General features: G+C 42.5%; 1 long non-coding RNA gene across 1 annotated transcript; it reads right to left on the minus strand.

Moving 5' to 3' along the window:
* Nucleotides 1-564: 564 nt before the first annotated feature.
* On the minus strand, nucleotides 565-11,274 carry LOC114004165. The gene is made up of 3 exons (XR_005564014.1): nucleotides 11,140-11,274; nucleotides 2,008-2,088; nucleotides 565-633 (listed from the first exon to the last, which is right to left on the minus strand). It is a non-coding gene; the product is annotated as an uncharacterized LOC114004165 (long non-coding RNA).
* Nucleotides 11,275-11,819: the final 545 nt, after the last annotated feature.

Consider the following 11,819-nt stretch of genomic DNA (forward strand, 5'->3'; position numbering starts at 1 on the left):
TGATCAGGTTTGCCTGTCATCTTGTGTAGAAACTCCCAGATCCAGTAAAGCAGCAGCATCAGTAAATCATCACATTTGGAGAGGTTCCCTTTATTAAAAATATTGCCTTTTGGGGCAGGACTATTTAGCCAAAATAAGGGATTTTATACTCCTAATATTGTACCAGAGATTTTTTTTGCTGGTTATTCCCTTGATGAAATTGCCTTTCTGCAGGAAAACAACAACAAAGGATGTAGAGCAGACTAGGTGGGTGATAATGAGTCCCAACTCATATATTTGACCCCAGAAGAGGTTTTTTCAGTGTTTCCCAAGTGCTGTTGGGATTTACAAGTGTTTGAGTACATCTTTATGGATGCATGAGAGTGTCTGTGACAACACAAAGGTGCAAAGCTGCAGAAAACTGGCCTTATAAATTTATTTTGCAGCTGATTCTTGAGCTACAACCTCTTAAACTTCACCCCTTTCATTTTGTAGAAGTACTTTTAGTTTGGCCTTTTCTGCTTGCCCGGGTAGGATATTAAAGCAAATATCACTGCACAGGGATTGTGTGGTGCTGTGCCCATCCCCTCCTGCAACAGGCAGAGCCTTTCAACCCACGTGTCGTTCCCAGACTGTGGCAGTGAGATGAAATCCCTGCAATGAGACAAATATGAAAGGGAAATATTTATTTTCTTCTCTTTGTTTTTTTGAATCAATGAACACTGGACACACACACATCCTTTTTCTCCTCACAGCTACATTTGTTCTGACAGTCGAGAATTTTCTCCATCTCTCATCCTGTTGAACAGCATATATTTAGTTGTTGGTTTGGTTTTTTAGTTTTTGGGGTTTTTTTCTGCCTTGAAAATTCCATTTATAGAGTGGCTGGCACAATTCTGCTTCCACTAATCACGATCCAGCTGAGCTGATGGCAAATTCACAAATCTTTAATGCACACTGGGAGGATACAGAATAAGGTGCTTGTAATGGGTTCTTGGTATCTCTTAACCCAAAGGAAACCTTGGTGATAAATACTGATTTTGTGTGAATTAGGGAAGAGAAGTGCATCCCTTGTCAGGGAAAGTGGCAGAAAATCAAAGCTTCTTACTGCAGTTCAGAGCCAATATCTTAATGTGGGATCTCATATTGCAATTTCTACTCACACATGTGATCATCTTTATTCCCATGGAGCATCTGATGGAAGCAAGAGTTGATATAATTGGATTCTCTTACCCTTCCTGTTCATGAATTTAATTGAAATTCTGGTCTTTTTAATAATTATTGAGAAATCAACCCTTTTCCCTCCCCCCTTATTGCTCTTCCTAATGTGAACATAATGTTCTTCATTTAAAAATTGAATTAAAAGAAAATCTTTCTGGAGCATGTCTGAGTTAATCAGCTAAAACTAACTTTCAAGCTGAGCAGAAGAAAATACTCTTCTGTTCAAGGGTAAAGCTATGTCCAGTGCTGAAGAATTAAGCAACTTAAAGGTTCTCAGTCAAGTGGAAGAATAAAGGGAAAGAAGATATTTGGGGGTTGGAATTAGATGATCCTTAATGTCCCTTCCAACCCTAACCATTCTATGATTCTATGACCTCAAAAATAGTGACTGTCTAACAGGACAGGACCTCTATAAACATTAAATTTAATTCCTGTTTTACTGTGCTTCTGTTTTCAAACTGAAGTCAGAGGCAGGACTGTCTCTGCTGAATGATGTGGTGAACAGCAAGTTGGGGTAGTGGAACGTCATGGGAATATTTCACGTTCAATGTGTTGTTGTAAAAACAGTGGGAAGGAAGAGGGAATAGGCATGTTTAGAGGGAAGAAGTAAGGAAAAGAGGATAAGGGAGAAAATGTAAATGCAAATCCTGTTAATTAACAGGAGCTGCACAGAAGGTCAGTGCTGCAGGAACATGTGCACGATTCGTGGGGCTCCTGCAGCGCTGGCTTCAGGTGATTGGAGCTCTGGGAGAAGTGAAGGAATTTCAGGAGGTGGCTGGGGAAGGGGAACAGCCCTGACACACTCACCTCACTCTGCAGGATCCTGGGTGGAATTGTTCTCCCTTCCCTTGTCACTCCCCTGCGGGATCTGAGCCTTTCAAACTGCACCTGGTGTGCCAAGCAGAGAGAAGGCAGAGGTGTTATTAAAGTAGTAAATGTGCAGTTTTCTTAAAGGCTTTTTATGTTGTCTGCAGCTGTGTAATTGCCAGCTTTCACGTAGGCTGAGAGGGCTGAGCCTCTGCTACGGAGCAGTTAAAATTCTTATTCAACAGAAGCTTCAAAAGACCCAGAAATACAGGTGAGAGCGGCGAGTGTCCACCAAGAGCCACCACAAATTACCCCTCAAAGTGGTTAGTCTCTTGTAATTATGAGAGCTCTCCTCATAGCTTTGTTTTAAAAGGCATCTAGGAATCTCCTAAATGGGCTTCATAGGGAAGGACAATGCTGCAAGATCAGCTCTTGGGCTTTTAATGCAATGATATATAATGTCACTCTGGGCTGTCTGTGCTGCTGAGGTGGAAGGGATGAGTGATGAGGAACTGCTGGGATACACTCCACGGAGCACAGCCTTCATCTGCAGTGGGGCATCAGTGGTGACACTACTTTTAAAAAGGCCAGAGATCAGGACACATAGAAATCAGCTGCTTTCCAAGCTGAGAAAAGCCACAGTCAGGGTATGAGTCTTTTTTTTTTTTTTTTAATGTCTGCATTCTTTCTCAGCCTCTTGTTCCTCATTTTGCTGCTCTTCTGCTTCCTCTAACTTGATTAAATGATTGGATTAAACAGGCCATGATTTTTAAAGCCTTCATTTTGTTCTGAGGATTCTCTTGCATTATGAAATTTGGAACAGAAAACCCCCCAAATACACTGACCTGTTAGGAAGAGGAATTATGGTATTACTGATGACAGAGAGTTGAACACTGCTACTTTTATCCTTGTGCAGCTCCTTCTGTGTTACCCTCCGTGATGTGCTTTGAAAATGTTGACAGTATTCCTCTAAAACAGCTAAACATTCTCCTCTTTTTCCTAAGATGGAGTGACTTGACTGAGGCCCTGAGTCAGCCAGGAAAAGGACCACTGCAATCCTTTTTTCTCAACCTGTAGTTTTAACCCCTCTTTCCATGGGCTTTGCCTGCCTGTCTCTTCTCGACAGCATACTTAAAGGTCTGCTTCTAAAATGCAGCTTCTTGGGGCTTTCTGTAGATATATTTTAATTAATACCTTTTTTCTTCTCAGTAAAGGGCCAGATTAAGACAGATTATGGAGTTTCTAGATGTCCTTTCTCATGCTTGAATATTTCTGAATTAAGAAGGCTGTTGGGAAGCAGAGGCAGTGTTATTCTGATGTTAAATTCTTCTCATCCTCCCGCATGATTTGGCATCTTTTCTGCCAAAAAAGAAGCTGTTTTTACCTCCTCAGCTGGTGCCCGTGTGTGTGTCTTTGTGCAGCCAGCTCAGGCAGCTGCAGTGGTCAGAGCACTCTGGAGGGTGCTGACATCTCTGCTCTGGAGAAAAGTGAATTCCTTGGCACCTCAGGCTTTGGGAAATATCTTGTCTGAAGTGGTATATGAGTGGTTTGCTCACAAAAACCTCCCTGGTTTAGGGGATGGTTGTATAGAGGTGGGCAATGAAGAGCAGCAGAGGTGAGATAAGACGAGGGACGGTGAATTCCTGGCCTGGAAAAAGTAAGCATTGCCCATGGGGAGATGCTGCCACAATCCACATTCCCCTGTAGCCTGGGAAGGGCCATAAAGGCATTGGTGAAGAGGTTGTCATGGTAGGATTGCTTCCTAAAACTCTGTTTCTTCTCTTTCTGTTGCTCTATCTGGGACATACCTGGGCTTTAGAGTGAAATGGATCCTGTTTCATATGTCATTGATGTATTTGGTTTTCTTTCCTTGTTCATTTTGAAGATGAAACCCAAAATTTGCATTTAGGGACAATTGTCGTGAGAACTTATGACATGGGTAAAAGTTGGGGGGTTATATACTTATATATTCATAAAGCTTTTGGGAAACAGAGGCAATATTAGTCCAGTCTCGTGTCTGTCCCATCTTCCTGCATGATTTGCCCCCTTTTCTTCCAAAAAAGAAGCTGCTTTTGGCTCCTCAGGTTGTGGCTCTATTTGTGTATTTGTACACAGCTGGGTTATATATATATTTGTACTTCTTTTTAATATATTTTAATATATTAATATATATGACATTTATTTTCAATATGTATTTGAAGCACTGGAAACATGTCTTCCTTTCATATATGCACTCCATTTGGAGGGCATTTCACTGTCTCCCTTAGAAGACATCCTTTCATCTCTTATGTTTTTCCTCATTTCTAAATGAAGTCCTTTCTGTTGGTGCTTCTAAATGTACTGCTAATTCCTGACTGGGTGCTATGCCATTCATTATTTTTTGCTTTTTAAACTGCTGTGCAGACAAGGACAAAGCTTTCCTCACCTCCCATGCCACAGGTAGAGACACTGAAGTTGCTCAAGTGACTGGTCAAAAGCCAAAGAAGGAGTCTGGCTGAAATGTTTGTGCTCAGAGCTCCCAGAGAGATCAAACCCTTGTTACACTGCATGTTGCTGAATTCACACTGAGATGTGGAGCAGAACTGTGTGTGGAATTGTCTGCAGAAAAGTGTCAGTAGTAAATTACATTGCTTGTGTAATTCTTGTGTATCATATTAAAGGGTCAGAGAACGAAGTGCTTAGTCAGGAAAAGTCCCGATTTCCTGGAATTTTGCCTGACAAACAGACTGAGAGAGGGTCACGGGACAGGGCTTGGCAGCATGCTTGATTTCTACTGGGCAAATGAATGTGACACAGTGGGAGCTGAGCTGGATTCCTCTGCAGCATGCAAATGTCATTCATCAGAGGAACAAAAAGCCACAGCACTGACTAATTTGAAACATCCTGCCCAGTGGCCCTGTGGTGCACCAAGGAATGGAACTGGTGCTGGCACATAATGGCTGTGATGAATATTGTATTTAATATTTGACTTGCTGAGCTTTTCAGGAATTCAGTCTGTACAGGGATGATGATGCAGACGAAGCATCATCAGATCTATACTGATTTATCCAGTTCAGTTGGGCAGATGGAAAGGTACAGTTCTAGGAGAGGTGAACTTAGACTACTCCGAAGTAACAAGATATGTATCAACAGCATTTGGGTCTTCTTGGGTTTATAGACCACATTTGAGTCTTGAGCAGCAGTGGAATTGTTGATAGTGCTGAAGATGCAGAAATCAGCAATGCTGCACCTCATCCTACACCCTCCCCAGACTGGAGTCTTTTTGGCATATGACTCATTCAAGAGTCCTGAACATTCAATCTCCTTTGAACTTATATTTGCTTTTATATCTTCTAATCGTAAATCCAACTTTCATCTCTGAAATATGTGGCTTCTTTCTCATCCTGCTTCTTGGTCAAGTGAAAATTGCTGTTCCTGAATCTGGGCTACCAAGTGAGTGACCTCTCCTGGAGGGTGATTCAGACTCCTGTCCTTGCTAAACTTCATTATACTGATTGTCGTCTGGATGGGATCCAGTTGACTCTTGTAGTGCTTGTTGTTGGCGCTGCTTGGCTTTAGATTACATGGTATTTGAAAATTAAGAAGCATGGCCAAATAAAAAGAATTCCAGTTTTTAAATAAAACAAAATGTCTTCTGAAACCCAAGACCTCAGGACCTTCTCATGCATTTGCTGGGTGCTCCGAGTGCCTTCGCTTGCTTCTCTCTCATTTTTTAAAAATGTTCTTTTTGGATTTTAGGTGCAGAATTATTCATCCAACAATTATGTATATGCTGATCTATTTTGTCCCATTCAAATGCCAACACAAATGACTAGTTGGTTCCTTGATTTGCGAGTAGCACATGAGGTAACCCTTTCTCTTATCTCCTGCCAAAGGGAGTTTGTTTTCAAGAGTGTTTTTCAGACCAGGCCTCAGGTGCTGTATAGTGAAGGAAGATTTACAAGTATTGCCTGAAATGTTCATGTTCATTGTGCATTTTTGGGGACCACGGGATCCAGCTGGATTTGTGCAGTTATGGAGCTGTGTGTTGAATACTCACTCAGCTCCCCCAGCACCATCCAGGCACAGGCTGGCCCAGCTAAGTTGGGTTTGAGTTCCCTCTATAGACCATGCAGGGAAGTTAAGTCTCCATAGGGTGATCGTGATCCATCTGCCTGTCTTGGGAAAAGATGAATTACCCTTTCAAAGTGCTGATTTTCCTTTTTGGAATGCAGAGGGAGTTCAGGCTCACTGCCAGCCCGGGATTAGATGTCTGACTTGGTGGTAAGATGTGGCCAGGCCTTTACTCCCTGAAGTTGAGGCTCCTGTAAAAAGTGCCCAAATCACTTTATTCTCAACTCTGCTGGAGGAAGAGAGTGAAAAGAGAGAGCGGGGGGAAAACAACCAACCCAACAAACAAACTCAAAACCCCAATATGTGCATGAGTCAAATCAAGGCTTCTGCTCCACTGCAGAGGGATAATAGTCTGTAAGATGGAAAGCCTGTCTGGGACTGGCAGTTAAATGTGTGTTGATGGATATAAAGTGCTCATAGATTCTATGAGGTGGTCTGGGCAAACTGACAAAGAAGTTTCTAATGATGAAACAAATTGTTTCTCATTTTGGAAATCCTGTTTTACACTGCTAAATCTGATGATATGACAGAACAGATACATTTCTGAGGGGATTTTTGAAGCCTGTGGATCTGAATGGAAAGGACACCTCAGTCTCTCTTCTTTTGAGCTACTTCCAATAGCTGAGGATTTGTCTTGGTATAATTCCTTGTGTTTTCTGGGGAGCAGCTGGAACTGAGCATATCTGGCTAAAAGGGGTTGCAAACGAGATAAGGACTGGGCCACCCTAGTCCTCAGCAGGGTGTCCCTGCTCCCAGGCACCTACTTGGTGTCCTAAGGACAGGCAGAGGCAGGAGCCCATCAGTCCCTCTCCAGTCTCCTGTCAGAGCAGCCTGAGGGAAGACTGGAAAGAACAACCCTAACACGTCCTGGTGCTGTAGTACTGAACCCAGACCTTACCAAAACCTTTAAACACAGACAAGCCCCTTCTAATTTACAAATGCTTTTGTCAGAAAATCATGGGTTTTAGGAAAGGTCACTCTCTGAACTTCAGAAGTTGTGATTAATCCTGTTATAAGCAACATCCAACAGTTTTCTCTTTACCCTGAGGTACTGACATCCCCAAGGGAGGGGAAGGGGACTGGTGAGACAGACAAACAGCTCCTTCTTTTCACGTCAAGTGTTTCTGAAAGTGCTTCCTCTAAGTTGTCACAACCAATAACCCTAAAGCCTCAGCTCCTGTGAGCAGCCCTGCACAGTCCTTCATGTCCTAGACAGGGTTGGGAGTCCCTGAGGGCCTGTTCTTTTGGCAGGGTGTTACTGGCCACGGCAGCCCAGGGGAGGGAGGGAGGGCAGGGGCTCTGTAGGACACAAGCTTGGCTTTGGGCTGCTGGCTTTTAGGCTCATTTTCAAATATGAGGGATCAGGAAAATGGCAAAATATATAGAACTGGTTCTTGCCAGAGCGCAGACTGTAACTTTGTGTAATCCAATACTCTCCAGGGCCTGGGTTTGAATAAAATAAGGACTGATGACTCATCCCTTCATCTTAAACTCCAAATGAACCTAAGCATGGAATTAAAACATGAGTAGCTTTTTCCCCTACTTTAATTATTTCCACATTTCTCTGTAAATCCCGATTCCTACCCAGGCTGGAAGTGAAGATTCTCTGAACACAGTAAAACCTGTGCTCTCAATGCATCTGGAAGCAGAAAATTTATACAACTCAATAAAGTCTGTCCCCAGGAAGATTCTCTAGGTGCTGGTGTCCATTCTCCTCTTCCATTTAGGAAATATTTAAACCTTAAAGTGCTTAAAAGTTGTTTTTTATAAGGACTGGATCATTTAGTGCCCCTGTTCTAAACAAATAAAGGAAAAGTATTTCTTTCAATTCACACATATATGATATGACTGTGGAAATGCAGCTGGAGGGACCTCAAGCAGCACATTAATTGTGAGTGTTCCAGAGCAGAGCTCCCACCAGAGCTGTGCTCAGTAGCTCCATCCTGTAATGGACCTTCATTAATCCTGGGACTTGCTGGAAAAATAAGAGTATTTGAAGTCCAAGCTTTTCAGAAGTACCTGGATTTCCATGGGTTTGAAATCTCCATCCTCACGACACAAGTTTGTCTCTGGATTGAGTTCAATGTGAAAAATGCAATTCCAGACCACTGCAAGTCATTGCTGCTTTGGAAAGGTTACAGCCACAATAGGGCAGTCTTCAGAAAAGCAGGATGAAAACTCCAGGCATTGGGGAAATTTTTGGAAGTGTTTGTTGTGGTCTGTGGTAGGAGTACATTGCATTGTGCACAGGAACAGGTCTGTCTAATACAAGATCTTGTGTAGTAGGTTACCAGAAATGTAGTCACTTTAAATTTGATCTATAAAAGCAATAAAATACTGCTTTAGGGATATTTTATAATTTCAAATCAGGGATATAATGCATGAATGCTGACATAGAATGGATTTATCACAGTATTTCTTGTAGTGTTGTGTTGGAAAGTACATGATTTAGCTCCTGGTAAACCCTGTGAAGACAGACAGCAGGAGGCTGTCGTGGATTTTGTATCAAATCTTCAAGAAAGAAAAAAAAATTTTAAACTTTCTCTACCTCTTCTTTAACCTGGGTACTCTTCTGTTTACCTGAAAGCCTAGTGAAGGTTTTACTGATTACACTTGTCATTTTGCTGGTCAAATCCCAGTTTCAGATTGTGTGTTATGTTTTGGAGTTCTTTTTGTTTTAGAAAATGTTGATGAGGGCAATTCAAAAATATTGCTTTGCTGATTTCTGTTGATATCTTGCAGGCTTAATGAATTGCTTTCTGTTTCAATGGGTTTTCCAAACCTACTTGAGATTGACAGGTTATGATAATCAGTGCTTTTGTAGTTAAAATGCATAAAGGGAGCCACTAAAACCATGTGGATTATTATACCTGATGTTATTAGAAGCTGATCAGGATTTGCCCATCATTTTTAATAATGTAGAGCTGCAAAAATCTCCAATCCCATCTCAAGAGTTATTCAAGCAATATTTCTTCTGATTTCATCAACTCTATTTTCTTGATGAGTTTTGATTAAGGGACTTGGGGATTAACTGTAGTGATTGCAGGAGTGGAAGTGTTACATGAGTACTGTGTTTTTTCTGGTCTGCTCCCTCTCATACCTTGATAGGCTGTGCATGTGTTAATACTGCAGCTGGGATTTGTCTTTCATAACTATTTGGAATTAAATGAGGTTTGCTGTGAATGGGAACCATCCATGCAGTTGCTGAGTACAGTGTAATCTCCTTCTGAGGGTGATTAGTCTGACAGCACAGTTTTACTGGCTGCCCATTCTTGACCTCCTTGCTTTGCCAGTGGTGCTCAGAGCCTGAACATCCTCCTGTCCCAAATTCCCAGCTCCATGACATCCTGGATGGGGATTCAGATGTGTCTAAAGACATTGCCAACGAGTATTGGTGCCTAATGGTGAACTCTTGCCTTTCTCCACACACTTCTCATACCCCTCCCATTATGAACATGCCATAGGGTGCAACCACATCCTTCTCTAGGCAATTCTTTCATCCCCAAATTACCTTGGCCCTGCTGCTTTTCTGTATAACTTGTGAATTTTTGCCTGCACACTCTATTCTACTGTAAGATTTATACTAGAACCTTTTCCTCTGCAATTCCCTTCCACTGAAATGCCTTCCTGGTACTACTTTTGATTCCAAATCTCATCTGAAAATCTCTTTTATTACCTGTTTAATTTCCTTTTTTCCTTTCTCACTCTCACATTCTTTTGCTACCATTATGCTGACTTTGTAATTCTGTTATTTAAGAGTAAAGAACATTTCAGGTAGAATTTTATGAAAGGCATTCCTTGGCATGCCTATAAAAAAAAGCAGCTTCCAAACAAGATGTGTATATGATATGGCATAGCAAAGATTACACTGCATCTAGATTTAAATTAAGATTATGAACATCAAAATGAACAAGAGCCAGAAAGTGCCAGAGGGAAAGAATGGAAACCCAGCACTGAAAGTGTGAAGGCTATACTGAGAGCAAAACTTTATCCCTGTGAACATATTTGTTATTTCTCCTCTGGTGTTGCCCAATTTAATAAAATCTTGGAGAACTTTCAACCCAGCACAACTCCTGATTTTTAATGAAAAATAATGAAAGAGATCAGAGATCTGTGTGCTTGCAATCTCTTTCATAAAGTGAACATTTTCTGTACATCAGAAACTGTGCCTGCATAAAAATGCCTGTGAAAGGTGATTTTTAAAGAAATCCCCATAATGTTTATTCTCGTTTTATTGGGTGCTAAATCTAATACTCCTTGTATGCTTTTGGAGTCATGTTTACACTGGAAAACAGGGGTTGTCAAGGCATCTGTCTTCATTTTCTGACTACTGTTGACTTGCTGTTCCCCTGTTAGAAGAGCATGACCTGCCTGTGCCTGTGGTTTGTGTCTCTGCAGCACTGAGGTGCTGCTCAGGTGTCACACGGGGTGCTCAGGTCTAGGAAGCACCTTGAGCTCCACAGAATTCAGATGAGCCCATGGCACGAAGCTCCTGGTGTCTCTTTAAATGCCTCCTGATTTGAAGAAGAGAGGGAAGCCAGACTGCCATGTAAAAATGTGTATAAACATATTTTTCTCACTTGCAGATTGGGAAAAGCAGTGTTTGTTTAGTCCTCACTGCCCCATTGGTGTCACTGAGTGATGCCCCTGGGAAGAGTCCTGCCTGTTCCTACTGAAACTTCCCTGCTGCACCCTGGGCTCCATGAAGCCCCAGGATGCTTCCTTCCCTTCCTATTCCTGGGGCTGTGAGCTATCCCTGTGCCCCCACACACATCACAGCCTTGCCTCAGCTGCTGTGCAGCAGATCTGTCCACGTGTGCTGAGAAGCACCGGAGACACTGCCCTGAAATGGTCAGAGAAGGGTTTGAGATGGGCCCTACGCAGCGTTCCCGTGCTCCCCACTCCCAGACCCGGCACTTCCGACAGCTCCGACGTCCCCAGGGGCAGCTGCAATGTGAAAGTGGCTCTTTCCTGACAGCTCCCTAATATGTACAGAAAATTTGTCTTGTGAAATCTTACCGTGGTTGTAGACTTAAAAATACACGTTGAGTCAACTGATCTGAGCGTAGGCTGAGCTCCTGAGCCTCCAGGAGATGCTGCTCTGTACAGGCATTCAAACTTTGCTGTTTGGGGGGACTTCCTCAACCCATGGAGGGTCCTGCACAGAGGAAAAGGTTCATTGGGAAACGTGACTTCCATGATGAACCATCTCCCAGAATGTGTCTCTGCTCTTTCCTGTCCATACCCAAAACCCCTGGAACGCTGGGGGTGAGTCCCCAGCCCTGTTGGAGCCTTTAACTTCATTATCTTCATGGAGAAGGACACTTAGATGTTTTAGTAACAACAAAATAGATGTTAGAGACCCTGTTTTATCTCCTCCAGGACCCAGGAGGGTGTGTGTATCCTCACCAGTGTGATGACTCCTGGAACAAGATGTTATTCCAAGTGAGGAGGCTCAGACCTCCCATCATTTACGCTGTCTGGTATCATGGCTGGCCATCAAGTTTAATGGAAGTGCTTGGCATCCTCCTAAATAAAATATTAAACCTTAAGGCTGAGAGGCAGAAGCACACAAGTGATGTATGAAAATGCTGGTTGCCAATTGCCATGTTCCAGGTGTGATTCCTGAGGATGCTGCCTGGGAACCATTTATATCCAACTGTAGCAAACCTAAACAGAATGACACAGTTTATTAAGCC

The sequence above is a fragment of the Pipra filicauda genome, unplaced genomic scaffold (genome assembly GCF_003945595.2).
Source record: "Pipra filicauda isolate LSUMZ 115617 unplaced genomic scaffold, ASM394559v2 scaffold275_size1018216_pilon, whole genome shotgun sequence".
NCBI classification, from domain to species: domain Eukaryota; kingdom Metazoa; phylum Chordata; class Aves; order Passeriformes; family Pipridae; genus Pipra; species Pipra filicauda.